This window comes from Cebus imitator, unplaced genomic scaffold (genome assembly GCF_001604975.1).
Source record: "Cebus imitator isolate Cc_AM_T3 unplaced genomic scaffold, Cebus_imitator-1.0 Scaffold689, whole genome shotgun sequence".
Taxonomy (NCBI): Eukaryota; Metazoa; Chordata; class Mammalia; order Primates; family Cebidae; genus Cebus; species Cebus imitator.
This window is the reverse complement of record NW_016108004.1, coordinates 287,550-313,013: the sequence shown is the minus strand read 5'-3', so window position 1 is coordinate 313,013 and position 25,464 is coordinate 287,550. Positions and strand designations below refer to the sequence as shown.

General features: G+C 56.7%; 1 protein-coding gene, 1 long non-coding RNA gene and 1 pseudogene across 5 annotated transcripts in view; 2 read left to right on the top strand and 1 right to left on the bottom strand.

The window, feature by feature from the left end:
- Positions 1-25,464, top strand: part of LINGO1 (leucine rich repeat and Ig domain containing 1) — a 161,217-nt gene that overhangs the window by 109,824 nt on the left and 25,929 nt on the right. The gene's annotated exons all lie outside the window — the stretch shown is intronic.
- LOC119469520 lies at positions 10,265-17,551 on the bottom strand. The gene is made up of 3 exons (XR_005198340.1): positions 17,454-17,551; positions 13,658-13,787; positions 10,265-10,425 (listed from the first exon to the last, which is right to left on the bottom strand). It is a non-coding gene; the product is annotated as an uncharacterized LOC119469520 (long non-coding RNA).
- LOC119469522 lies at positions 19,437-19,585 on the top strand (annotated as a pseudogene).

The window sequence follows — 25,464 nt, the reverse complement described above, 5'->3', positions numbered from 1 at the left end:
AGAGAAGGGCTTGCCTTCTGCCCTCTCAGGGATGGTGGCCCAACCCAGGAAACAGACAGTGTCCAGTGCCAGCTCTCACTGGGGGCTTCATATGACCTGGCAAGGCACTGTCATTCCCATTTCATAGATATGCAAACTGAGACCCAAAGAGAGGCCTGCCCCTGGGAGGTCTTCCCTAGCTGAATACCCTCAGTGAGGAGGCTCTGCTTGCTGCCTGAGGCAGAGCTGGGACTCGCCCCTCTGGGAGGGTAGGCAAGTGGGGGCAGCTTGTCCCCGGGACTTCCCAGCCTTCCCTGTGTGCTCCCGTGCTGTCCAAGAACTTCTCCTGCAAGTCTGACCACAATCCCTCCTGCTTCAGTTTCATCCCACACTCTTGTGGGATCTTGTCAATCCAAAGGCCCTTCAGTACGTCTGCCTTCTTGGCGTGGGGTGGGTCTGGGGGCTCGGGCACTGTCTGTGCAGCCTGGCTGGCTCCTGAGGGCAAGGGACAAAGCTGGCCCACCCCAGCCTGCCCACACAGGCCTGCTTGAAAATCGGCTCGCCTCTGCCCGGCATTGCCATCCTCATCACAGCCTCTGCCCATCTCATTTCTGTTAAACTCATTTGCCAGCTAAAGGGCTCATTTTCCACTGTTTGCCCACAATCACCCCCTGACCCCATCCCATCTCCCCACACTCTCCCTGCAGTGCCCAGCACTGTGATGAGCAGGTACCCAGCCTCAGGCGCAGCCGCAGCCCTCCCCGTCCTCCTCCCTCCCGCCCACCTGTCTTGGGAAGAGGCCTGTGATCCAGGCGGGGGTCTCATTCCTGCCTCTGTGCCTTCCTCTGCTCCCAAACCAGACACTGGGAAAACTAGGGACAGACTCAGCCCTTGAAGCCTGCTCAGCCTCCACTATCTGCCTCTCCACCCAGGCCAGGAAGGCACCATTCTAAACACTGTACGTGTATGAAGTCCCTCAATTTATCTGCTAACCCAAATGAATTTCTAATTGGTAGGAGTTTAAGGGGAAAATGTTGACAAAGGGAAACTGAGGGAGCAGGAGGCAGACGTCGCCCTCCTCCAGGGCTCCATCCCTGCTCCCACTTGGTACAGAGAATAGAGCCCAGCGGTTGCTGCAAACCATTTCAGGGATCTGCTCATGATCACCTTGGGAGGGCAAGGGAGACTCTGCTGCCCCCCCAGGCTCCCGTGAGGTGCTTGCAAGGGCGGGGCTCCAGGCCAGGCATCCTCCCCTCAGGATCTCAGAGCACCCCTGAGAAAGTCCCTTGGTGCTGAGTATCATCACCCCGGCCATGGGAGGAATCAGAAGTGATGGTCTCTGAGGTCTCAGCAGCCCTCCACACGTCACCATGGCCAAACGGCCACCTGGCCCTCTGGACACCCTTGACTCTACTCCAGGCTGGACATGGCCCCAGGACCCATCTCTAGGCCTATTTACCGTAAGCCTCAAACGAACCCTACAGGGTGAATGGATCTGGGGCCAGGATCCCCATTTTGCCAGCAGGGAGATCGAGGCTCAGAGAGGAGAAATAACTGCGCCAACTCCTCCTCTTCAGAATGGTCCGACGACCTCTTCCTGGAGCATAGTGTAGGGAAGGGTTTATTGCATTCTGGCTTTCGCTATTTTAAACAGAGGAATGTGCAGTGATGGTAGGATGTCAGGCCCCGCCCCTTTTCTGTCTACCAGGCGGTCTCCTGGTTCCCAGGGTGCCCTCTGCTGGAGGAGGCTGGCAGCTGCTCTAGGCTGCCCCACCCCGCCCAATCCCACCCACTCCGGCCTCTCCCACATGCCAGCTTTCAAGGTCAGGCTGCCTGGTAAGACAGTAATTGATCTGGGAGACTTCCATTATGAATCTCCCACCCGGCCAGGTGCCACGCCCCACCGCCTAGCCCATCCAGCCCACGGTAATGACCACTCCTCTGTTCCTCTGTGGGAACGTGGCTGCCCACTCTTTGTTTCTCCCCACGAGCTACTCCTGTAGGCAGAAGCCCAGGGACTCCGAACTCAGAGGCAACATGGTTCTGAACTGACCTCACACTTCAACTGCTCTGTGGTCTCAAGCAAACGACACCCCATCTCTGAGCCTCCACGTCCACACCTGGAGCATGGTTCTGGTCAGATGGCCTTGAGGATCCACTGTGACACAGTGGGAACTGAAAGGGTGGCCATCGTGGCTCCCTTGAGACCCCTGCTTGAGGGTCCTTGGATGGAGGAGTCCTAGGTAGGGCATGGTTACACCTGTCTCTCTCAGCAGGCCGGGGAAGACTTCTTAGAAGAGGTGGCATTCAGGCTGGGTCTTGGAAGATGACAGGACTCCCTAAGGTTTGGGGGTGGGGACAGTGGTGGAGGGTGCTCTGGGGACAGCAGGAAAAGGTCCTGTACAGAGCCGTGACTAGCCTGGAGCTTTAAGGTTTTTCCTTGCGATTCTAACCCCATCCAGCCCTGCTTACACCCTTCCGCAGCTCCCAAGGCCCTACGGCTGGAGTCCCAGCTCCCTGAGGAAGCTTCAGAGGCCTGGCCAGATCTAGTCCCCACCAGCTTCTCCAGGTACCCAAGCCACTGCCCTTGCCTCCAGGCCTCTAGCCTTACTGAATTTTTTAAATTCCCTACAATCTGTGACCTATGTACCAAGCTGCTCTCTAATTTGACTCAATGACCACAATAAAATGGAATCCTGTGACCAGATAAAATCCCCACTCCCTTGCAGGGCCCATAGGCCCTGTGTGATCTGCCCGCCCCACCCTGTCCCCTCCCTTCTCCCGCTATGTCCTCGCTCCGTCTTCCAGCTCCTCTGTTGCCCCCGCCCCCACCAGATCTTCACATTGTTGGTTTCATCATGTTCAGGACTCATCTCAAGTGTCCTCAACGTAAAGTAGCCTTCAGGTGAGAGTCAGCCTGGCTTGCCCAGGACCGAGGTGGCCCCTAGGATGCAGAACTCTTAGTGCTGAAAGCTGACAATCCAGATAAATGGGGACGACTGGTCACCCTCATTTCCTTCCAGCCCCCACCGCAGGCCCGCCAGCTTTCTCTTCTTCCCCATTCTTTTGTTAGAAGTCCCAGTTTGTCAGCCTGTTATTACTCGCAGCTCGTCTTCTTCCTCTGGCCTTGAGCTGCTGGAGAGCAGGCCTGCATCTGCTGGCTCTGCCCTGAGTCCCCCTTTCCTGGAGCCACACGCGGTGAGAAGGGTGCCCAGAACCAGCACCAGAGCCTGCCTGCTCCGTGTTTGCTGAGTGAATGGGTGAAGCATGCACACAGACTGTTTCCCTGTGTACCTGGCCTCTCCTCGCCTCTCTGGGCCTCAGTTTCCCATCTGTACTACAAGGGTGGGCTTTGGGAGTCCCAGAGAGGGCTCTCCCAGACACAGGGACCCAGGTGCAGCAAGTGGAGAGGAGGGCCAGTGCCCAGCTCGGTGTGAAGTGCCAGGCAAGCGCTGGACTCCAGGGTGGGCAGGGCCGGGCGGCGCTGCTGAGGGAGAAGTGTCACAGCCCTCCCCTTCCTAGACGTCCCGCCGTCACCTGGGGCTGTCTCTGAGCCAGGCCATTGGTCCGGACCTCGGGTTGAGGGCATCCAGAGTGATGGTGCTGACTGCCAAGCCCCACTCCCCTCCCACCCCCGGGAAACAGATGGCCCAAGCTTGGGCGGGCGGCAGAGACGGGGACTGGCATTTGTGTGTGTGTGTGGTTTTTAAAAAATCTGACACATTTTTGTCACGTCTTGGTGCATCAGAACAGTAAAGGAGGCGGGAGTGTGAAGAATGTTTTAACTCGCAACTTTGTAACAGCTCCAGTTTCTCCGGGCCTCCTCCCCCTCCCTCAAGCCCCCGCCAAGGAGCCTCCAAGCCCATCTGTTCCTGAATCTCTACTCCCTGCCCCCCTACATCCATCCCTCCTTCCTTCAGTCGATGGCTAGAGATCCTCGGAGATCTACCCTGGGCAGGGAGGTGGGGGACCTGCTTCTGGGCCCCACTTCACCCCAGACTTGCCGTGTGACCTTGTAGAATGTTCACCCTCTCTGGCCCCATCTGTGTGCTCCCAGGGGTCAAGCCTGTCCCCTGTGGGGTTCCCTGATTCTGATAGTCATGGGAATGTCTGGGGAGAAGGGTTTGAAATGGAGAATGTGCAGGAGGGGTCAGGATGGGGAGTTTGGGCATTCAGCGCACCCAGAGAGAATGGCCCCACTTGCTGGAGGAGCCACGTTCGTGAACGCTGAGTGGGCCCTAGCCGTCACTGCCCTCGGGCGTGGGGCTTGCGTTCCCCACCCCCGGCTCTGGCTCCACCTAGCTTACCCAGGGCAGCTCTTTGAAGATGCGCCATGGCTGACTGAGGTCTAAGCAGCTACTCTGAGGTCCGGGAAGGGAGGTGGAGCCAGGCAGTGCCAGGGACCCGGGCATCCCTGTCTGTCTTCTGTCTGAGCCCTAGGAAAAGAGCAGGATGAGTATCAAGCCTGAGAAGATTTGCTCCTCAGCTGCCATCCCTGCAGTCCCCAAGCCTGCCTGGCACCAGCTTCCATTTCATATGTCATGGAGATGTCAACTGTCCTCAAAAACCAAGAGTCCACACAGCTGGTAGGAGCTGCCTTGGGTGGGGTGGGCATGGGGAGAGTTTAGGAGCATGAGGGGCAGTGTCCTGGGACAGCTCAGCCAAGGCTAGGGCTCACGCCCTGCTCCCTCACTCCACAGCTCAGCGACCAGGACAGCTGGGCACCTGTGCAGTAGCTCGGGATGGGGTGGGGCTGGCAGCCAGGGTGCCACTGCCAGGGACAAAGACACCAGCTCCTGGCTGCACTCCTGTTTCCCCCATCCCTCCACACCTAACCTGGAAGTCCCAAAGTCCAGGGCATGTGTCAAGGACAAAGGCAGAGGGAAGGAGGGGCAGAGGGTGCCTAACCCACTTTCCTCTACCAGTGGGAGCAGAGTTCAAAGCCTGCCCCAGAGTGCTGCTGACCACAGAAAGCCCCCCACTGAGGCTGGGGCCGCTCCTGAATGTCACCCCACATCTCCACACCCTGGGAGGGCTGAGCACGGGCCTGGGAGTCCCTGTAGGAGATGGTCTCGTGTGCCTAGGAGGGTGAGCGCTGGACAGAGCAGCCGAGGGAACTCACACGGCCCCCATTACAGCCAAGCCCCAGACCCAGGGCCCCGCTGAGCCGGTGCCACGCGCCTCACCATATGGGCACAGGGCGGCTGCGGGGGGAGGAGCCAGAGTTGCCATGAGAACCCGCGCTGGCATTTCCTCTTTTGGGGAGGCTGAACTGCACTTCGCAGGCGGTGTAGGCTTCAGAATCCCATTTCTCTGTGTTTTTTAGGAAGGGAAAAAGGGCAGGGGAAGGGGGTGGGAAAAGGCAAGGAGGGAGAGAGAGAGAGTCAGACAGAGGGAGCAAGAGGGAGGCACAGAGCTGTCTGGGGCTGCGAGGGTTGATCAGGGACCTCAGCTCCCCAGAGCTCAGTTCAGGGCCGAAGTGGGGTCTGGAGTTCCCTCTGATTCAGTGTCCAGGCCTTGGGTAAACCTCTTCCTTAAACACGCAGCCCTGCACCCTGCCTGAGAGTCAAGTCAACTCTTTGCACCCTTTCTGGGTTCCTTACAGTCACCCCTGTCTCCTGAGTGCCCAGCAGAGAGGGTAGCCACACTGGAAGCAGCAGAGGGCAGAGGATGCAGGCCCTGCTCCCAGGGCCCCAGCAGGGGCAGGAGTCCACCCTAACCCGAGTCCACTGGGCTTTAGTAGCTCAGCAGTGGAACTCCACGTGGCCGGGACAGACGTGGAAGGCTGCTTGGAGAACAGGAAACTACACAGGCGAGCAATGGAGAGGAGAAGGCTGGGAGGATGTGAGGAGCAGGCAGGAGACGGGGGCATCCACCCATCAGCCTCACCTGTCTCTCCAGGGGCTGGGGCTGGGTGTTTGAGAACACAGGCTCAGGGGCAGACAGACCTGGGTCTTTCTCTGGCTCCGTCTCTTCCTACCCCTGGCAAATGAACCTCCTTAGGCCTCAGTTTCTCCAAACGGTAAGACGGGGATGGTGGCACCTACCTTGAAGGTTTCCTGTGGTGTGCAGCCGGCGGGGAGGCCAGAGTGGCTGTCCTTGAATGGCAGCCGCTGTTGGTGTGGTCACTCAGGCCATGGTCGCCGGCATCTGCTGGGGACATAGGGAGGAGCGAGTAGACACGTTCCAGATCCTAAGAGGAGTCCCCACCCTAAGTAGAGGTGTGGCGGTGGGACCCAGCATGGCCATGTTTGGGGAGGTGGCTTTGTAGAGAGGGGTTATCCTGGCAGAGGAGAGGGTGGAATGGGAGGGAGAAGGCTATGAATGACAGTAGGCAGTTGGGGGCTGGGGCCGAACCAGCCCAGGCCCCATCCAGGCCACATGGGCAGCTGAACTGGCCCCATGGAATCTCTAATTCTTGTCCAGCTCCTCTTCCTGGAACCTCACCTGCTGCGTCTGGCGCAAGCAGCCCTCCTTCCAGGAAGTCCCCTCCAGACCTGGCAAAACGCAGCTTCCATGAAGGGAGGCCAGCACTGTGACATGGCCCTCAGAGCTTCCTTGGTGTGTGACCCTCTGGACTGCCATTCCTCAGTTATAAATGGGGTTACGGATGGCTGTTCTTCCCTCCCCTGGGGGCTGAGTCGACACCCATGGGACGAACGGGCAAGCCTCCCTTAGGGTGCGTCTGGGGAAGGCAGGAGTGAAGTCTGGCTTTGTGCCCTTGAGCAGAGAAGAAAGGGAAGGGTAGAGGATCAGGGCCACCTCGGCTCTGGCTGGAGCCTCCAATAGCAACAGAGCTCAAGTATTGAGCCCTACTCTGTGCCAAGATCTTCACATCTCATTTTATGTTCACAATAACCAGGGAGTAGCATCATTTCCATTTGACACCGGATGAGAAGACCGAGGCTCAGAAAAGGACAGGAACTCACCCAAGATCTCTTGGCTGGTGGCTGCAGGGCCAGGGTTAGAACCCAGCACTGTCCAGCCCCAGAGCCCTTTCCGAGACCTCTCCAGGTCTTTTCCCCTGCCTCCCTCCACCTCTCACACACTGAAGGCCCCCGTCCAGCATCTCCAGTGGGCCACAGTGAGGATTCCAGGGGCGCTGTGCTCAGTGAGGGGTTGAAAATCGGGAGGAATAGGTGCTGAGACCCCAGCCTCAGTCCCCACCAGCTGGGTTCTCACCATACCTAGCCAGCCTGAGGCAGCCCCAGGACCCCTCTGCTGAGGAAAGAGCATGGTCCTAGCATCTGATGGATTAAGACTGACACAACTTGGCCGCCCACTCACCCTGGTTCCCCCAGCAAGTTGCTGGAGCTTTCTGAGCCTCCCTTTCATTATCCAGAAAATAGTGGCACTGGAGCAGTTAGGCGAGGCTAGGCTTTGCTGCAGTAACAAACAACCTCAAAATCAGAGATTTCAAATAACTCACAGTCATTTCTCACCCCCATTCCAAGCATGGGATATCCGCTCCTCGTTGTCACTGAGGACCCCTGGCTGAGGAAGTGCCCACCATCTCGACCTGTGCATCCAGTCACCAGGGTAGCAAGAAGAGGCATAGCCAAGGCCACCCGGGGTCTTAAAGCCTTCTCTTTTAAGTGACACTTGTAACTTCCACTAACATGTCATTGGCCAAAGCAAGTCACATGGCCATACCTAATTAATGTTGAAGGGGACAGAGAACAGCAGTTCCAAATGGAGTGCCTAAGAGAAAGAAAATTGGTATATTAGTTCATATCCCTTCATGATCACCACGGGTGGCTAGCACGCAGGGACGCTGCGAACAGTCAGTGAACTAAAGGGAACAGGACCTGGGCACACAGAAGGTGCCTAATAAATGTTACTGTTTTCCTCTCCACCCCCAGCTCCAAGGAGATCCAACCTCCCTTCCTTTACGAGCCATCTCTTTCGGATGGACTGTCTGGGTTGATGGGCACTCCCTACCTTAAGCAGGAAGACTTTTGCTTCTGGAGTAGAGACAAGTAGCAGCTTCCCCAGGGGCACGTGGCATGGTGACGGCTAAGGCAGGAAGCACGGATGGACACACTCACTCCCAGCTGAGCAACCTGCCCCCCGCCCAGTGCCTGGTTTAACAGATGAAAAAGCAGCAGATACCAGTAATCCCTTGACTTTATTAAGGGCTTCATAAAATCCAGATCAAATTACATCGCCTGCAATCGAACAGTTAATTCAATTCTACTCAACAAATGTTCCATTCAATACCAGGAGGGCCTGGGGTGGTCTGGATGGCCCACCAGGCTGGGGACGCCCCTGTCACTCAGCAACTTCCCTCGTTCCTCAGGAAGCCACCATCCTCCCTGGCTGGGGCCACAGGTCTGCGCTAGAGTCTCAGGTCAGTTCAAGACGAGTAGCCAAAGCCTGGTGAGGAGAGGACAGCGGGCAGGAACAGGGACTAAGTTCTTTGGGGTCATTTGAGCCCACGTGAACCTGGAGTAGCAGGTGGGGCCTCGAGACCCCTGGAGTCCCGAGCCACCTTAACTGCCAACCTTGAGTCCAAAACCACAAGGCTGTGTGACTTTGGGTAAGCCACTTTTCCTCTTTGGGCCTCAGTCTCCCCAAATTAGAGTTGGCCTAGGTCCCTGTCCCCACCTTTGACATCAGAGTTCTGAGAGCTTCTTTGCCAACCTGGATTTCCCCCTCCCCAATGTGAGGTGGCTCAAGTAGGAGACCTGATCCATCCACCCTGCGTCGCCTCACACCCACTGGGCTGGGCCCTGAGGTCAAACCATGTACTCCCTGGCAATAGTTCACAGTCCGGGAAGGAGACAGACAAAAGCCAGGTGGGGCAACAGAGGCACACTCCCTCCAGGAAGGCTCACTGGTCACCAGCCATGGCACAGCCCAGACAGGCTGTAGGTTAAGCCCAGTTTCCTTCCCTCCTCCCCCAGTGTGCCAGCCATTGACACCACTGGGCTGGAAAAATCCAGGCGGACTCCCTGGTGATGGAGGAATGGAAGCTGGACCCTGAATCACTTAGCTGGGCAGAGATGGGAGCAGGTTCCAGGTGGAGAACAGCAGGAGCAACAGCTTAGAGGTGGGGTACGTCTGGAGTGGGTGTGAGTGACAGACATCATCTGGAGGATATATTGACACAGGGAAATGTGATTTCCGTGTTCTAGCAGCACGCACGTGCGCGCACGAGCACACACACACACACACACACACACACACACTCCTTCCCCAGCTGCAGCTGTAGGTAAGAGATGTTGGAGTTGCTCAGGAAGAGGGAAGAGCTGTCAGTCAAAATTTCATAGTGCAGAGAGGGGATCCCCCTGGAAGCCCCAGAAACGCTTCCAAGTCCCCAGGGACTCCCGGAAAGGAACCCCCGTCTACCCATTGAATCAATAATAGCAGCAAGAATACCGTAGTAGTAACTCTTTGTGTCACTTTATTGTTAAGGGGGCACTTCGGTATCCGTCATCTTATTCGATCCCGATAGTGGCCCTGTGAGGCATGCTCTATCCCATTGATTCTGTGATTCAGAGAGAAAGCAAAAGGTCTTGCCAAAGCTGGTAGGTCCACAGCGTGCCCTTGCACTAACTCTGGTTTGTTCGTGCCTGCTTTTCAGGAGTCCCTTGGACCTTTGTAGGGTGGCGTCTGCTCGGACAGTGGATGGAACAGGGCCCTGGCATGAATGGGATGTAGATTCTGGATGTTCCACTCTGTGGCCTGTCTTGACTTCTCCAGAGTTTGAGACATGGCTCAACCTCAGCCCACAGTCCCTAAGGGCCTGGCCAAACCCAGAGACCCAAAACCCCAAACCTCAAGAGCACTAAATCCCCAATTCCTCTAGAGTCCCTTTCCCTGGAAACAAGGGCAAAAGCAGCTGGTTCAACAGGTAAAGGGGTCGGCCATGCGCTGCCCCAGACTGTGATGTCTTCACTTGCTGGAGCTGCTCGTTGATCAAGCACCCTTGAGTTTGTATGAGCTTGTCCTGCGTTTGAAGCTGTTTGGAAAGTGTGATTTCAAGGACTTCAAACTGTGAGGCTAGCTTCACATACTTCGGAATTGTTGCTTATTCATTCAGAGCATGACTTAAGGAACTCTGAACACCTAGGTCCAATGTAGCGCCCTCTAGGTAGAAATTGACTATGATCGGCTACTACGTGATACAAATTTAGGCTTTTGTCATTTGACCAGAAGGAACTGTTACCACTTTTTCCAGATGTGCATTGCCAGAAGCTCTGGGTATGCCCTGGGCCACCTGGTGTTAAGATTCTCCAGCCTCCTAGGCCAGTGACTTTGCTATTTGCTATTTTTAGGTCAGTTTGGTATCAGTCACGTGCCTATTTCTAATGCAGCCTGCAACTTACCAGAAAGAGAATGTGAACGCCTCCTTAGAGCTTCCATGTAGCTTTCTGAGCACTGTTCATTCAGGCTTCTGTCATTCATTCATTTATTCAAAAAATATTTCTTGAATGGCAGGTTCTGGAATACAGCAGTGAAAACAGACCGCAAGCTCACAGCTACCTTTCCACAAGGGAGAACTCTCTCCCTGCAGGGCCGTTTCCACCCAAAGTGGCCTCTGCGTGTGCACCCAAATGCGTGACTCTGCCATTGCTGCTTTTTTCCAATCAGGATGTTCCTTCTCTACTCTCCTTTTCTGCCTGACCCCTGCCTTTGAAGCCTACCAGGGAGGCCAGATCCACCTAGGCCAAGCCTCTGAAATGTCTACTTGCCCTACAGTAGTAGAGGCTGAGGGATGGGCTTGGGAGAGCCACCACACCCACGCCTCTACACAGTGCCCTGTCCACGCTGGAGCCCAGACTCTCCCACCCCCTCTTTCCCATACCCCACCTCCCAGTCCTTAGCCCATCATCTGTGTTAGCCATATACAGCCTCTGCCCTCTGTGGCCACCCTGCACGACTTCCTCACAGCCTCCAGCATACCTTCAGCCCCCACCGTCACCGCATCCCCATCTTGAGAGTCTCTATTTTTGGATGCAGCCTCCAGCCCCAGCCTGGCCTAGCCCCTCTACTGGGCAACTCTAGTCTGTCCTCATCCCCACTGCAGATGTGGCTTACAGATCAGGAGGAAGCGGGAGTTCACGACAAGGGTCCTGCCTAGATGGAACCCAGCCCTGGCCTCTGGGTTCTGATGGGCTGACTCACACTACCCAGCCCAGACAAACCTGTGGGGTCCAGGCTGCCCGATGCCGGATGCCCGGGGTTGCTATGGCGACCCTCTGCCAGTCTTCCCTGCATGGAGACAATCAAAAAATAATAGCAAGGACTATTTTATTCTGTGTCCCACCTGGGAGCCATTTAAGCCTCCTCACTCCTTTTGACACATAATACTTTTTTTTTTTGCTTTTAAGATTATTTCTTCTCTTCCCCCTCACTCCAAACCTCTGTGGCGTAGTCTCTGAGAGCCTCGAGTCTTAAATACATACACACACACACACACACACGCACACACACACGCACGCGCACATGCTGTGCACACGCTCACACACCACGCGTAGACATCAAATCGGCTGCCCTGGTGCCTGTTAATTGGCAACAAAGCCCCACAGCCAGCCAAGCACCTTCACCTCACATTGTTCACCGCTTTACAGTTTGCAAAGCCGTTTTACCTCTGAGCGCATGTGAGAACGTGTGGGCGGTATTTATCTCCTCTCCGCTTTTCCACATGAGAAGGCTGAGGCTGAGGATTTGGGGGCCACCGGCCAGAGTTACCCAGTGGCTGGGTGGACCTGGACCTAACTTGCTGGCACTCGAGTTCTGTTTTGCCACAGCCACCCCCTGGGGTGACAGAGTTGGTGGTAGGAGTGGGGCGGAAAGGTCTCCGCCCTTCCATCATCTGCGCCCTCCCCTCGGTGGCCATCGCCTGCCCAGCCATGAGCAGTGTTGGGGACGCCCCACTCCGGGGGCGGCCTGTGGTAGTGCAGCTTAGGCAAGAGTCCTGCCTGCCACACTGGATCCCAGAGCCCCTAACTGCCCTCTGGGTTCCCTTGGTTTCTGCCCTCCAGCTAGAGAACATCCCCAGCACCCCCAGCCCCAGCTGACCCAGCTTTCTACCCTGACCCAGAAGCCAGAGCGCCCTACCCCGCAGCTCCTTCCTGCGCCCCTTTCCTCCTCCAAATCACTCTCTTCTTGACACATGGTACCCCCAAATCTTTGCTTTCCTGGTTTCTGGGTGGAAATGACCTTGCTGTTTCTCCGTGATTACTTCCATCTCTGATGGCCCATCCCATATTACAGGTTCACATGAGTATCTGTCTCAGACTTACATTTGTACTATACACAGGTGTTTCTGCTGACCGCACGTGTGTGTATTTCCATCAGCCACATGGATCTTTCATAAAGTCCTCTGTCTTACCAAAGAATGGGCATTTACATTGTACACAGGCGTCAACACCCAACAGCTGAATTTATGAACATTCACATAGGCCACACATTTGCTTAGAACATTCCCATTTATGTGACCGTGTGTGTTCCTATTAAAACACATTTATATGACGCAGCCAAGGACAGCTGTGGGTTTGCAGATGATACAGACTGCTTGCTTGTGTCACCGCTGTGTCTAGTCCTAATGGTCTCTCTTAGCTTGGAGGATCAAGGGTCATTTTTTGGATGTGTCTGAAAGGCACTTCCCTATGTTTGGACTTGGGGTTCCACAGCAGGACCCACAATGGCACGTGCAGAGCTGAGGGGTTCTGGGATGTGTGTACAGGATGCCCGGAGGCCACTGGGGTGTGTGGCTGCAGCTTTGAGACCAAGGCCTGGGTTCCTATTGTCTCTATCCTTGGGAACTCTGTTTAGCAGGGCAGCAGGGAGGAGACTGGGGTCCCAGAAGATCAGGGGCCTGCCTGAAGTCTCCAGCCCTGGAGAACAGGGTGAACAAGGGGTGACCCTTGGGAAATGCGTGTGCCCTGGGCCATTATGGCTGAGTCAGTGTGGTCCTAGGGGCCTCATTTATCCTACCTAGGGCTCCCCTTTCATAGCAGAGTCTCTGAGGCCCAAAGAGGTCAGGCCAGAGGCTGAGACAAGCTGGGCCTGGCTCTCTGTCCCCCTCAGCCACATGCTGGGGCCAGGATCAGGCTGGGTCTTGCTGTGGCTAGAACCACTGTTGAAGGTTCTTTTCTGTCAGCATGGGAGTAGAACCCAGCCTTAGAGTGAGAACGTGGACAGATGTGGGTTCAGGTCTCAGCCCCGCCACTCTCCAGCTGGCTGCGGAGTGGGGAAGGCGCGCAGCTGACACAGTAGCCATGTACGGATGCATGAGTGGATGTTGCCACTCCGCTGGCCTGGCTGTGTGACAGTAGCTTGCCTAGTGACTTCCCTTCTCTGAGCCTCAGTTTTCCACTGTGTGCAATGTTGCCGTAAAGGATCTGCCTCCCAGGTTCGTTGCATGTGAAGTGTCTAGCACAGCGCCTGGCACGCAGCCAGTGTGCCTTCAATGCTAACTCTTATGGTTAATGTTAACATTGTCGTTATTATCGTATCTGGGTGATCATGGGACTCAGTCTCCTCATCTGTAAAATGGGGTTAATGATGATACCGAGGGCCCCAGCTGCCCACACCTGATACAAAAGTCCTCCCCACTTACCACCCTCCCTCCATGGCTGCCGTCTGACTGCCCTGTCTTTCCCAAATGCCTCAGGGCAGAGCCCAGAGAGAGGGAGGAAAGAAGGAGGCAAGGAGATAGATATCTCACCATCCGTCCATCAGTTAGCAATAATGGCACCAATTTTCATAGAGAAGGGGATTGGGCAATGTAACCAAAAAAACACTTCCTCGGTGACTCCAGCAGCCCAGCTGTTGCCTTCCAGGAAAAGTGCTGAGGCCTGAAAAGAAAATAAAGGGAACAATCAGAGAGCGATAAGGAAAGAAGAGAGGGAGGGTGGGAGAGGAGGGCAAAGCAGTTAGGCATGAGAAGGGCGTGGGTGGGGAGCACAGAGGGGTGCAAGGTGTGGCCAGGGCCTTTCCCAGGCTGCCTGGAACAGCACTCAGCAATGCTGCCATGGACCCAGCCCCTGCTCTGACCTTCCATCTGCCAGCATGCTCACCCTGCAGGAACCTGGGGTCACAGTGAAGGAAGGCAGTTGTGGTCCTCAGCAGTGTAACTGTGCAGACCCCCCTTTGTCCAGCCTCCACACTCTACGCCTGCCATCCCTCCTCCTGATATGTGTGACTCCCTCTCTGCCCGTCAGCATCCTACCATGCCTCCAAGACTGTCTCCTCCAGGGAGTCCCCTGGGATTCCATCCCCTCACCGCCCCCAGCTGCCTTTCCCTTCTCTTCCAGCTCTGATCACCACCTGCCTCGGGTCAGATCTTCATGTGAGCTGGGTCTGCCTCTCCCCACGACTGTGTTCCTGCAGACTGACCCTTTCATCCCTGGCTTCCTCATGTCTCCTGTCAGGGGCAGGGCAGCCCAGGGGGCATAACCAGGACCTGATCCAAGAGCCGCCCTGCAAGTGGACCAAAGAGCTCCAAGTCCCCCGCCCCTCACCCACCCAGCCCCAAGCCCTCCTGCACCTCCATACTCTTCAGCTACAGAACGCCGGGCGCCCGTCCTAGCTCTGCCGCCCACCTCACCGTGACCTTGGGCGAGCTCCTTAGTCTCCCCATGCCCCCATGTCCTCCCCTGTAAGTGGGATTACTCACAGAACCTTTCTAATAGGGCCGCTGAGAGAATGACATGAGTAAGTGTCTGCCGACCCAGGGGAAAGGCGTAGATATCAGACGTGGTGACCATTTCCCAGGCTCTGTGGCGAGGGTCTGCCTCCTTTCTGGGCCCAGTTTAGAAAAGCTCACCCTCCGTGGATGTCAGCTAGTCCTGCCCAGTCACTTCTGAGTATCAAAGCTCCTATCCCTTCCTGGGTGCTCCTGGGGACAGAGAAGCCCCAGGTTGTGGGGATGGAGATGGACAGTCATCGGGGCAGACCCTGGCAGAGGACAAGGTGGGTTTGTGCTCTGCCGCATCTGCCTCAGGAGAGAGGCTGGCCCGCCCCTGGTCTGTCCCTCCCCGAAGTGGGGAACCCCAGCCTCCTGCCTGTGTGTGCCCCACCCACTTACAGACTTGGAACCTGGATTTGGGGTGCAGAGAGGAGGGAAGAACCTACCAGGCGTAGCAGAGTCTCCTCGCTCCTCTCGCCTTCCCTGCTCCCAGCCGTCTGGGTCACCATGGCAGAGGGGTGCTGGGTGGCAGGACTCCCGTGGGATGAAGCCAGAGGGTGCAGTGTAGGTGCCATATCCAGCCTGGGCAGGTACCTCCATGTGGGCCCAGGTCCCCACCCACTGCTGTGTGACAGGGCGGGGTGGAGTCCCTTACAGGTCACGTGCCCAGACCGGGCACATTTCCTTGACGTGCAGCTAGACACAGGCAGGGACCATCACCGCCTTTCCTGACTATTTTACTACTTTACTGGTCCCAGAAGGTGGGGCAGGGGTGTGGCTGTATCTGCCCCTTGGCAGCTGGGTGTCTGCTCCACCGTACGCCACCCGGCTCAGGCCAAACGAAGCCCCTCAGCCACCCTTTACCTCGCCCGCTCCCCAGCCCCTAAATGAGGCAGACAGCATCCCTGCTTTGCAGTTGGAGAAACCGAGGCCTGCTCAGGCACTTGCTTATTCACGGGACTCGTCCTGGGCTGGCAGCCACACTGAGGCCACCTGCACCCCCGGGCAGTGGAAGTGCCTAAGGGGTGCTTGGGATCTTATAGTCCGGGGCTGTCCCCTTCATGCCTGAGTAAGGCTGGCTAATGTCCACCACAAAGGGAGAATTACCAGCAAGGCCTTGAGCTTTGCTCCTGTTTACACTTCAGCTCCCAGTGCACACCGCTGGCTTCAGGAAAGGCCGCCAGCCCTTCTAGAGCGGGTCTGGAGCCAGCCCTCGGGGGGCCCCGGGAAGACGTGTGCGGGATGCAGAATGCAGGCAGGTGTGGGACCAAGGCCCACGGACGCAGCAGCCCTGCACTCACCAGTCAGAGACCCACTGGCTTAGGGATGGGAGGACGAACACAGCAGCCCCGAATTTGTTCACGATGCTTTCCACACTTCAGACATTAGCTGGCATTTATCTTTAGCCATGAGCCGTGCACGCCCACCCTCCCCCCTACCTTCGGCACGCTAAGTAAATGTGAGAAGTCCGCTGCCAAGTTTAAGCGTAGAAAGAGAGCCGGGCACTGGTCTGCTGAGCGGCCTGGGTAGCTCTGGGAGAAGACAGTGCTAAGGCGTGGGCCTCAGGGCCGTGCGTCCACCCTGTCCCACCCGCCCCACTGTGTGCCCTGGGGCTCCTGCCCCGGCGTCTTGGGCTGTGATGTGTGGCGTCCCTGCAAGCTGGCTGGCCAGGGCTCCTTCCTCCCAGTGCCCTCAGCCCCTGGTGTGGGGGTGTGAGCACTGCTCCCTGCACCGCCCGCTCCGAGCGTGTATGTTTGGGAGGTGGGGTGTCTGGAAGAGCGGAGAGGGGTCCACGGCCCGTGAGTCACCGGGAGCTTCCTGAGAGCGCTCCAGGCCTCTCTCCCCACTCCTGATGAGCCACCGCCACCGTGCAGGTATTTATGGCTGGTTTTCACGCCCCAGCAGGTGGTGTGAACACTCTGTGTCTGGGTGTAAATGCCCATGTTTGGATTGGAGAGTGTAGGGAGCCCTCCCATCATCTGGGGACTTCTAGATCTCTCCACCTGGGGCTGCAGGCCTGAGCCACATCGTTTATCACATGGAGGAGAGCCCACCCAGGGGCCTCCCTCCAACCGCAAACCGCTCGCCACCAGGGCTAGGCCTGGCTGCTGGTCCTGGGTCCATTAGCGCAACTTACCTCACCGCTCTTAGCCTCGATTTTCTCATCTGTGAAATGGGCACAGCTGCCGCCTCTGCATTTGCTGGAGGGACTGAGGGAGCCAGCCAGCGCTGTGTCCCTCAGCTTCCGAGGTGGCCAGTGAGAGGTCGGCCCGGGCTCAGCCCTGCCCTGGGGTGCATTTCTGGTCATACCCCGGGTCCACGTCCTGGGTTCTCTCTTGCTCTCCTGGTGTCGCCAGCGCCTCCACCAATGCCATCCGTATTTCCCAGGTGAGGGAAATACTGCAGGCAGGTGGTGGGCTCAGAAGCAGCAGGTAGATGCTCAAGCCTGTCTGGGGACCCCTGAAACCAGGGTACTCCTCAGTCACCTCCCCTGCAGGCTCAGGGCAGCGATGTTGAGGGGGTTGTGCTTCCAGGACAGCCTGGGCAGAGGAAGGCTCGAGAGAGGGTGCAGACCAGGCACCGCTGCGGCTCTTCCCGCACAGCTGGGAAGCCCTGAATGGGGGCCCGGGTGTTTTGCCTGTGGACTGATGAAGGAGCTGCAGAAAAGTCCTGCTTGAGACACCTACCCAACACACACGACAGAGACACCCCACAGGTTTAACATGACACATGCCACACAGATCTACAACACAACACAGCTACGTATACCTCCTCAACTCCCCCAAAACAGCTACACTCGAAAAGCAGATGCGGCCGCCCCAGCTAGACTCACGGTCACAAGGGCTGTCCCCTGGAGGGCTCGTGAGTGCCGGGCCCTGCCCCGCGGCTCTGATGGCTTCTCCCGGAGCGTCCTCACCACTCTGTGGAGCAGGTGCCACATTCGGGAATGAGGGCGGAGAGGGGAGGGACTTGCCGAGTGCTCTGCCCAGAGTCCACATTCCAGGAGGTTCTTAAGCCATTGCACCCCGATTTCCCCATTTACTGCCGTCTCCCCCTGCCCCATCTCATGCTGGAGTGGGATGGGGAGGGGATGAAAAGCGTTGTCCCTGCAGACGGCATCAGACTCTTGGGAAGGAAGTTTTCCCTGGGGCTTGCTGCCCCTGCGCCAGGGCTGTGGCTGCCGATCTCTACGGGGTAAGCCCCGAATCGTGGTGCTGGGGTGACCGCCTTCACGTGGCCACTCCCGCATGTGATGAGGGAGTTTGTCAGACACTTTGCCCATAACCAAAGGGATGGCATGCCTAAGAATGGCAGGGAAGGAGCTGCAGGCCCTGGAGCCAGAAGGGCCCCTGCTGAAGCTCCGAAAGCCTCAGGCTCCCAGCCTTCCCTCCCACCATCCAACCCCGACATCCTTCTCTGCCCTTCATGTGACCAGACCATTGCTGGTGTCCCAGCAGCCCTTGTCAAGGTCTGACCTTGACTGGGGGGGAGGGGGCCCTTCCTACTGTGGACCTCCCTACCCTGAGGTTTGCGTCTGCCCCCAGTCCTGCCCCAGGGCCCGGGTCTCCCCTGACCTCGCAGACAGCCCTGCTCTCCTGCCTGGTTGAGCCCACACAGCCGTCCTGCTCCCAGAACCATCCAGGGGGCCTGAAAGACATCTCCATCCCCTTTCTGACCAGGCCACCCTGGCTGCCCCCACGCTAATAAGCGAGTGACAGACAGGCAGGTGTCCAGGGCGCGGGGAGTTCTTGGGCAGGAGGAGAGCTCCTGGGAACGCCACACCACCACACCACAGCAGCTGTCAGAGGGTGCGCCGAGTGTGAGTCTCCGCCTCCTCCCAGGGCGGAGTCCAGCGGTGTGGGGAAAGGCAGCAGGCCCAGGCTCCACCCTCTTCCTTGCTCACTTGCTGTGCTGCCTTGGGCAGCTAAGGCGCCTCTCTGTGCATCTGCAAAAGAGGCCTCAGTGGGATAGACCAAGGCTGCACAAGTGAGATAAGGGGTACAGAGAGGACCCCTGGGAGAACAGGCTCAAAGCATATTTGATGAGAATTTTTGGGATTCCCTCTTTTCCTCTCGGAGAAGGAAACCCCTTGCAGAAATCCCCCCGCTGGGGGATTTCAGGACCGGGAGAGGAGCCTGCCTGCTGCCCAGGCCCAAGTGACGGTCCCAGCCTTGCTCCTCGTGTGGCATGGAGCAGGTTATGGGGGCTAGGAAGGGCTTCCTAGGGCCAGGCTGGGGAAAGGGGCACCTTCCCTAGGTCCAGACTGTCCTTGCCTTCGTGTGGTCCTTGGCAGAGCTGAGCACTCCATGGGCACATAAGTGCCCAAATGAGGGTGGCTGGCTCCATGTCCTGGAAAGGAGCATGGCAGAGACTGCAGACCCCCAGCCTGAGAGAGAGTGGGCTTCTAAGCGCTTCACATTGAGCAGCCAAAACGCCAGCCTTCCCAGCTGTTCTTTCTCTCCTCCTTCCTCCCTCTCCCCACACCTTGGGCCTCTCCCCGTTGGCAGCTCTGACTCCAGAGCCCTGCCTCTGTTTCCCTCCTCCACTCCTGGGGGTGGGTGTTCCCCGTGCCTAGGACGAACCAAGCCCTGGCACTGGACACCTTCCCCTCCACAGCTGTCTCCCTCCCACTGCTGTCCTGGGCTCAAGTCTTAATGGAGCGGAAACAGCCAGGCAGAGGGAAGCCTCATTAGGCCTGATCTAATTAGGTGCCCCTGAGATGGGCTGGAAGGGGGAGGTGGAGAGCACCCCATTCATGCGGGCCTACTGTGTGCAAGAAATGTCACACGCATATGCTCTTATAGCCCTTTCCACAGTCGCTTCTCGGCCTTTTGGCTAAGATCAAGTGTAGTGTCTGTTCTTATCAGAACCCTTCCCACAACCCTCCGAGATAGACATGAGTATCCCCAGGCGGCACGAATGGAAAGTGGCTCCAAGGGGGCAGGTGACTTCCCAGGACCACTCTGCCTGGGGTGTGCACCCTGAGGGTCCGGCCCCGGGGTCTAGTTCTTCCCAGCATCCCAGCTGGCCTCTGCCTGTCAGACTGGCGGGACCTCTGACGTCCTCTGTCGCAGCTTTGTCCAGCTGCCGTCTGACACCGTAGTGCTGGGACAGTCACCGCCCCGTTTCTGGCTCTCTGTGTCTCTGGGCCTCCTCTGTCTCCCAGGACCACTTGACTCCACAGTGGGTCAAGATGCTGGGAGACGGGTGTGGGGCCAGCCAGGCTCTCAGCCTCCCACCACGCCCACCCCTCATCTGTCTCCTGCTGTAATCAGGGAGGGTGCAGGGGGGCGGTCCCAGGCAGTGCCAAGAGGCCCCTCCGTTAGTCTTAGCTAACAAGCTGTTTATGGGTGCGACATGACACCTGCTTGCTTCTTTATAACTTCAATAATTTATAGGCATATTAGTGGCCAAGCGGCTGCCCTGGGTCCCAGCCAGACGGGCTGGGGCGATGCAGCCGGGTGCCTCTGCCGATATTTACTCTCTCCCACCATCAATTATTAAGGAGCCCTCCCCTCCTTCATTTCTGCACATAATTACATGCACCGTTATGGTTCAAACTCCCCTGCTCTTAATCTCTCTGGAGAGGGACCCAGCCTGCCCAACAGGACGGAGATGGCGTGGGGACCCACCGGCTGGAGAAGAAGACAGGCAGCCACCCGACCTGGGCGAGAGGTGGTGGCAGCCTCAGCCCCACAAACCCCTCTCAGCTGAGCTGCCACCTCCTTGGCCAGCAGGGGCCTTCCTCGGGGCTGGCTGTCTCTCCCTCTACCCCAGGGCCCAGCCTTTGCACCTGCTGTTCTGCCTGGAACACCAGCCTCCACCTCCTGTGTGCCTGACTGATCCCGACTCACCCTTTGATTTCAGCTCAGCCATCACTTCCTCCGCGATGTCTGTCCTGCCTGCTGTGTCTATGCAGCCCAACCCCATCTTCTCCCACCTCAGCCTGGGCCACACCAGGTTGACTCTTGCCTGCCACACCATGGGCTTTGGGGCCCAGAGAAAACTGTGGCAAATGTTTGGCATTTGATGAATGAATGAATGAATGAATGAATGAATGAAGAAACGAATGGATGGATGCCTCCACCTGTCTCACCACAGTGAGCCCACGGAAGCATTTGCCTTCACCCTCCTCTTCCAGGAAGCCTATCCCATTTGCTCCCCCTCCCCCAGACTCCTCCAGATTCTCCTGGTCTGGGCTGAGATCCCTCAGTGGACACCAAGGCCTGCTTCCTCCATCTGTGTCCCCAAAACCAAACAGAGGACAGGTCAGAATGGAGGGAGGGCACATCCTGACAATCTCAGCGGTCAGTGTACTCCTGTTTCCTCACTGCTCACTATTCAATGAGAATAATACCAGTCCCTACTTGACAGGGTGTGATTGAGACTTACATGGGATCATCCGCACAAGCACCTAGGATGTGACCTCACATGCCATAGGCGCTCAAGCAATATCCTCGACCTCACCATTGCCTGTGAATCGAGCCCATGTGAAACGGAACCACACCGAATCACGTTGGATCGAATTGTCTTATTCGCACCTTCTCTTGTCCACACTTCCTGGTTGTAGTGTCCCCTGCCATGCAGCTGGTACCAGGCTTGGCTCACAGGGTCTCTGCAAATTTTGCAGATTGATAAATCAAGACGTTGCCAGTCTGTCAAGTCACACCTATCAAGGGCAAGGGGTGAGTATGTCCCAAGCCCCAGCCAGGGAGATAATGTGGACTCCTCCAACTTCATGACAGAGTGAGGAACCAGGCCCTGGCTTCCCACTAGACTGCAAAGCCCAGGAATAGCTCCCTGGATTATGTGTGCCTCAGTTTCTCGCTCTGTAAGAAGGGTAATAACAGAAGGGAGCCCATAGCGTTGCTGAGAGGATTGAGTGAGCTGCTGAGTGAGTGGGTAACACTTAGAACCACTGCGCTGCTCTTGGTGTGGGGTTCAAAGCGTGGAGATTGGGGTAGGCCTGACTCTGCCACCTCCCCTTCTCTTGCCCTAGAGGTGGCAGTGCCCTGGAATTGGTGTTGATCGCTGTCCTGCATGTTTTTATACTTTTCCTATATTTGTAGACATCCATTTTCAGTTGACAGGGTTTGGGGCTTGTTTGTAAAGTTGATATAAGTGGTGTGCCTCATCCACGCGTTCGTTTTCCCTCCGCATTGTGTTTATGAAATCAACCCTGCTGATGCAGGGAACTCCAGCGCACTGTGTTCATTGCTGCATAGTATCTCACTGCGTGAATGTACCGCGTTCTGTCTATTCCTTTCCCATGACGGGCATTTAGAGCATTTCCTGTTTTTCACTGTAGCAAACAATCCCGCCATGTGCCTCCCTCTGCGTGCCTTCTTGTGCTCATGCCTCAGGAACGCTGGGTCGCAGAGTGTGCATCTTTTTGCCTTGACTGGGTAACCACAAGTTGCCCGCCCCCCAAGAGCAGACACTTCGCCTGCCTTATTTCAATGCCCCTGCCTCACTGGGAGAAAGGAGTTACTATACCATTTTACAGATGGAGCATGTGTTTAGTTATCTACTGCTGCATAACAATCACTCCGAAACCTAGCTTAAAACAGCAAATATTTATGACCTCCCCATTTCCACCAGTCGGGAATCCAGGTGAGGCTTAGCTGGGTACCTCTACCTCTCACAAGGCTCCAATCTAGGCACCATCTGGAGCTTCAGTCACCTCAAGGCTCAGCTCAGAGAGGAGCTGCTTCCAAGCTCACTCGAGTGGCAGTGGAAGGTCTCGGGGCCTCATGGGGGGCTGACTAGAGACATCGGTTCCTTTCCATGTGGGCCTCTCGTAACATGGCAACTGTCCCTCCTCATAGCGAAAAGCAAGGAATCGAGAAAAGGTACCCAAGATGGAAGCCGCAGTTGTTTTGCAATCTAATCTCACAAGTGACATTAGCTTCTGCCATATTCTCTTCATTAAAAGTGGGTCCATAGATCCAGCCCATACTCAAGGGGAGGAGAGGATTCCACAAGCAGAGCAATAGGAAGGTAGGGACCACGGGGAGTCCCCTCAGGGGCTGCCTATCTCTGGGCAACTGAGGCTCAGAGAGGTAAAGTGACTTGCCCAGGGTCACACAGGAGTCAGGGACAGCATCAGAACTGGAACCCAAGACTGCCTGGCCCTGATGCTGGGCACCTTTCAGCCACCATGCTGCCTTTGACTTAATAACAGGTTCAGACTTAAGTTAATAAACAAGTCTCTTGCACAATAGAACTTAAGGCAAGCACTTAATGAATGGATTTGCTAATAGTGCTGCCTGTTTGCACACATTAGCTCAAATTTCCCCGACATGATCCGTGGGGACAGCCGAGCCAGGCTCTCAGGAGGAGCCTGTCTGCCAAGCGCAGAGCCCAGGTTCCCATGGAGCCAGGGAGTGCTCTCTCTACTACATTTCCTATTTTTTTGTTGTTGTTTTTGCTCCTAATTTATTTTTTTTAATGGAGTGCACACTTCCTTGACTTCTTAAGAACAGCTAACTGCATCCCACAGTAGCTCAAGGTCAGGAATACTGGGTGTTTTCCTGGAGGGACTTCAGAGGGGAGTGCTGAGGTCCCCTTCACTGACTGACCCCAGACCAGTTTCTTGCTTCTCAGCCACTGTAGACACAGTGGCCAGGCCACCCAGCACAGAATGGCTGTGGCAGCGCTGAGTGGGGGCCAGGCCCAGACCTCACTTCTCTGCCAAGGCTTCTGCCTTGAGTCCTCCAAGAGCCTCTGAGCCTCCCCTGATTCCCAGTGAGATTCCCAGTAGGGGATGCTGCTGACTACGTTGCTTCTAGACAAGTGACATGTCACTGGCGCTGAAACATTTCCATGGAGGCATGGTGCCCAATGCCCCAAGGTGAGAGGGAGTAAGAAACGCGGATTCAAGAGTGCCCCTGCCCCTGTGCCCTGGCCCTCTTCTCTAGGGGTATCCGTTGGTCCTTCCTGATTAAGAGACTTCACGCAGGAGTCATTTGCACACATCAGACCCTCTGGAATCAGGGCTGTGGGCTGGCTGTGGAAACTGGAGGAGACACAAGATCAATCCATGGCCTCAGGGTGTTCCTCATTCTCAGGGGACAGAGAATGTGGTCCACGTGTCTCCAAGTGGCCATGCTGAAAAGAACCTTAGGATAAAGCCAGGACTTTACAGAGGAGGGCTCGGGAGACAGCCAGTGACCATGACAGTCAGTATGAGCCTTCACCTAAAAATACTTGTGTTTATCAGGCTCCTACTGCATCAGCATCAAGTAGATACGAGCCACACATTAAGTCATGTGACCCTCACCCCACCCTGTGAAACTGACATTATCTTACAGAGGAGGAAACTGAGACTCAGGAAGGTCCCCAGGGACACACAGCCCTGCCTGAGGGGAAGATGAGGTTCTCAGAGCAGGTTTTTGGAAGGAGGGGGACACACAGGGACCTGAATTGGAAGGGGAAAGGATTTGAGGAGCTGAGAAGGCTGTCGATGACAAGACAAGCATGAAGTAAGTGCCAGGGAAGAGGATGCCCCAGTTAAGGTCGCCTCCCACCCTTGCTTTTGCGTCTTGGCCTCTGCCTGCACCCATCGTGGATGCTCCCTGGGAACCGGCGTGTCTCCACACCAACTTGGGCCGGCCTCTGTGGGGAGAGGCCCCCTCCAGGTGAGCCCCTGTGCCTTCCCCATGTTGGCTACCCCATGCAGGATGTGGAGGATCCAGACTTGGGGAGCACTGGAGGAGGGACCTTCCTTTAAGATACCCAGGCCCGACCCTTTGTGATATGCTTACATGGGAAGCTAGTGTCCCCAGGTCCCCCCTGACTCTTGAGAAGGGGGTCAGGAGGGGGCAGGAAGGCTTTATACCACATCTCCAGGACTCCCTCCAGGAAGGGACTCCCTCTAGCCCCTCAGGGGCCTCCATCCCTGGCTGGCCTCCACAATGCACCGGTGCAGGGCCTGACCTATGGATTTTCTGCCACTTCTTGATCCGATTCACTCCAGCCTAGTACTTCATTATACCACGGCCCCAGCAACCCCAGCGTGGAGGGCTGTGAGAGCCGAGTGGGGGCCTGGGGTCTCTGTGATGGCTTCCAGAGGCTGCACAGCCCCCAGCTTCCATGCTTCAGCCTTTCAGGGACTCAGGGTCATCCAACGAGCCCTGAGCTTAGACACCCCTCAGGGCAACCCCTCATTGAATCGCCGGGAAAACTTTGGCCTAGGGAGGGGCTATGACCCCCTCAAGGTCACACAGCAAGTTAACAAGTTAGCTTGTGACACAAAGTAGAACCCAGGGCCCCCCGGAGCACCCAGTTCCACCTCACTCCCCCAGCCCTACCCGACACCCAGTGCTGCCTGCCCAACCGCCACTCGCCTCCCAGGCTCCTGGTCTCCGTTTTTCTTGCTAATTAGAGGTCTCAGCAATGACTCTGCTGTCCCAGCCATTTTAGAGCCGTCATTAATTTCAAGTGCCTTCAGAAATAATCATCATCGTAAAACCCTGGGAGCTGCTGGGATGCCGGTGGATAGGACCAGCATAGAGCAGGCATGCAGGCAGGCCTGGTGTGCCACCCTCTCCTTTCTGTGCCCAGGGGACCCTTGGCCCTTGCCCCAGCTCCGCCTCCTGCCTCCTCAGCCTCTCAGAGTGAGAGGAGAGCAGGACTAGGGCTCTGACATCAGATATACACAGAGCTTCAAAGCCCAGCTAACTGGTATGCACAGAGTGAACCTGAGAGAGTCACCAGCCCTCCCAGAGCCTCAGTCTTTTTATCTGTACAGTAGGGACGGCGATGCCAATCTTGCAGAGAGACGAAGCTGTGAAGTGTAGCTGAGTCTGGTTTACAGTAAGGGCTGAGTATATGTTGGAGGG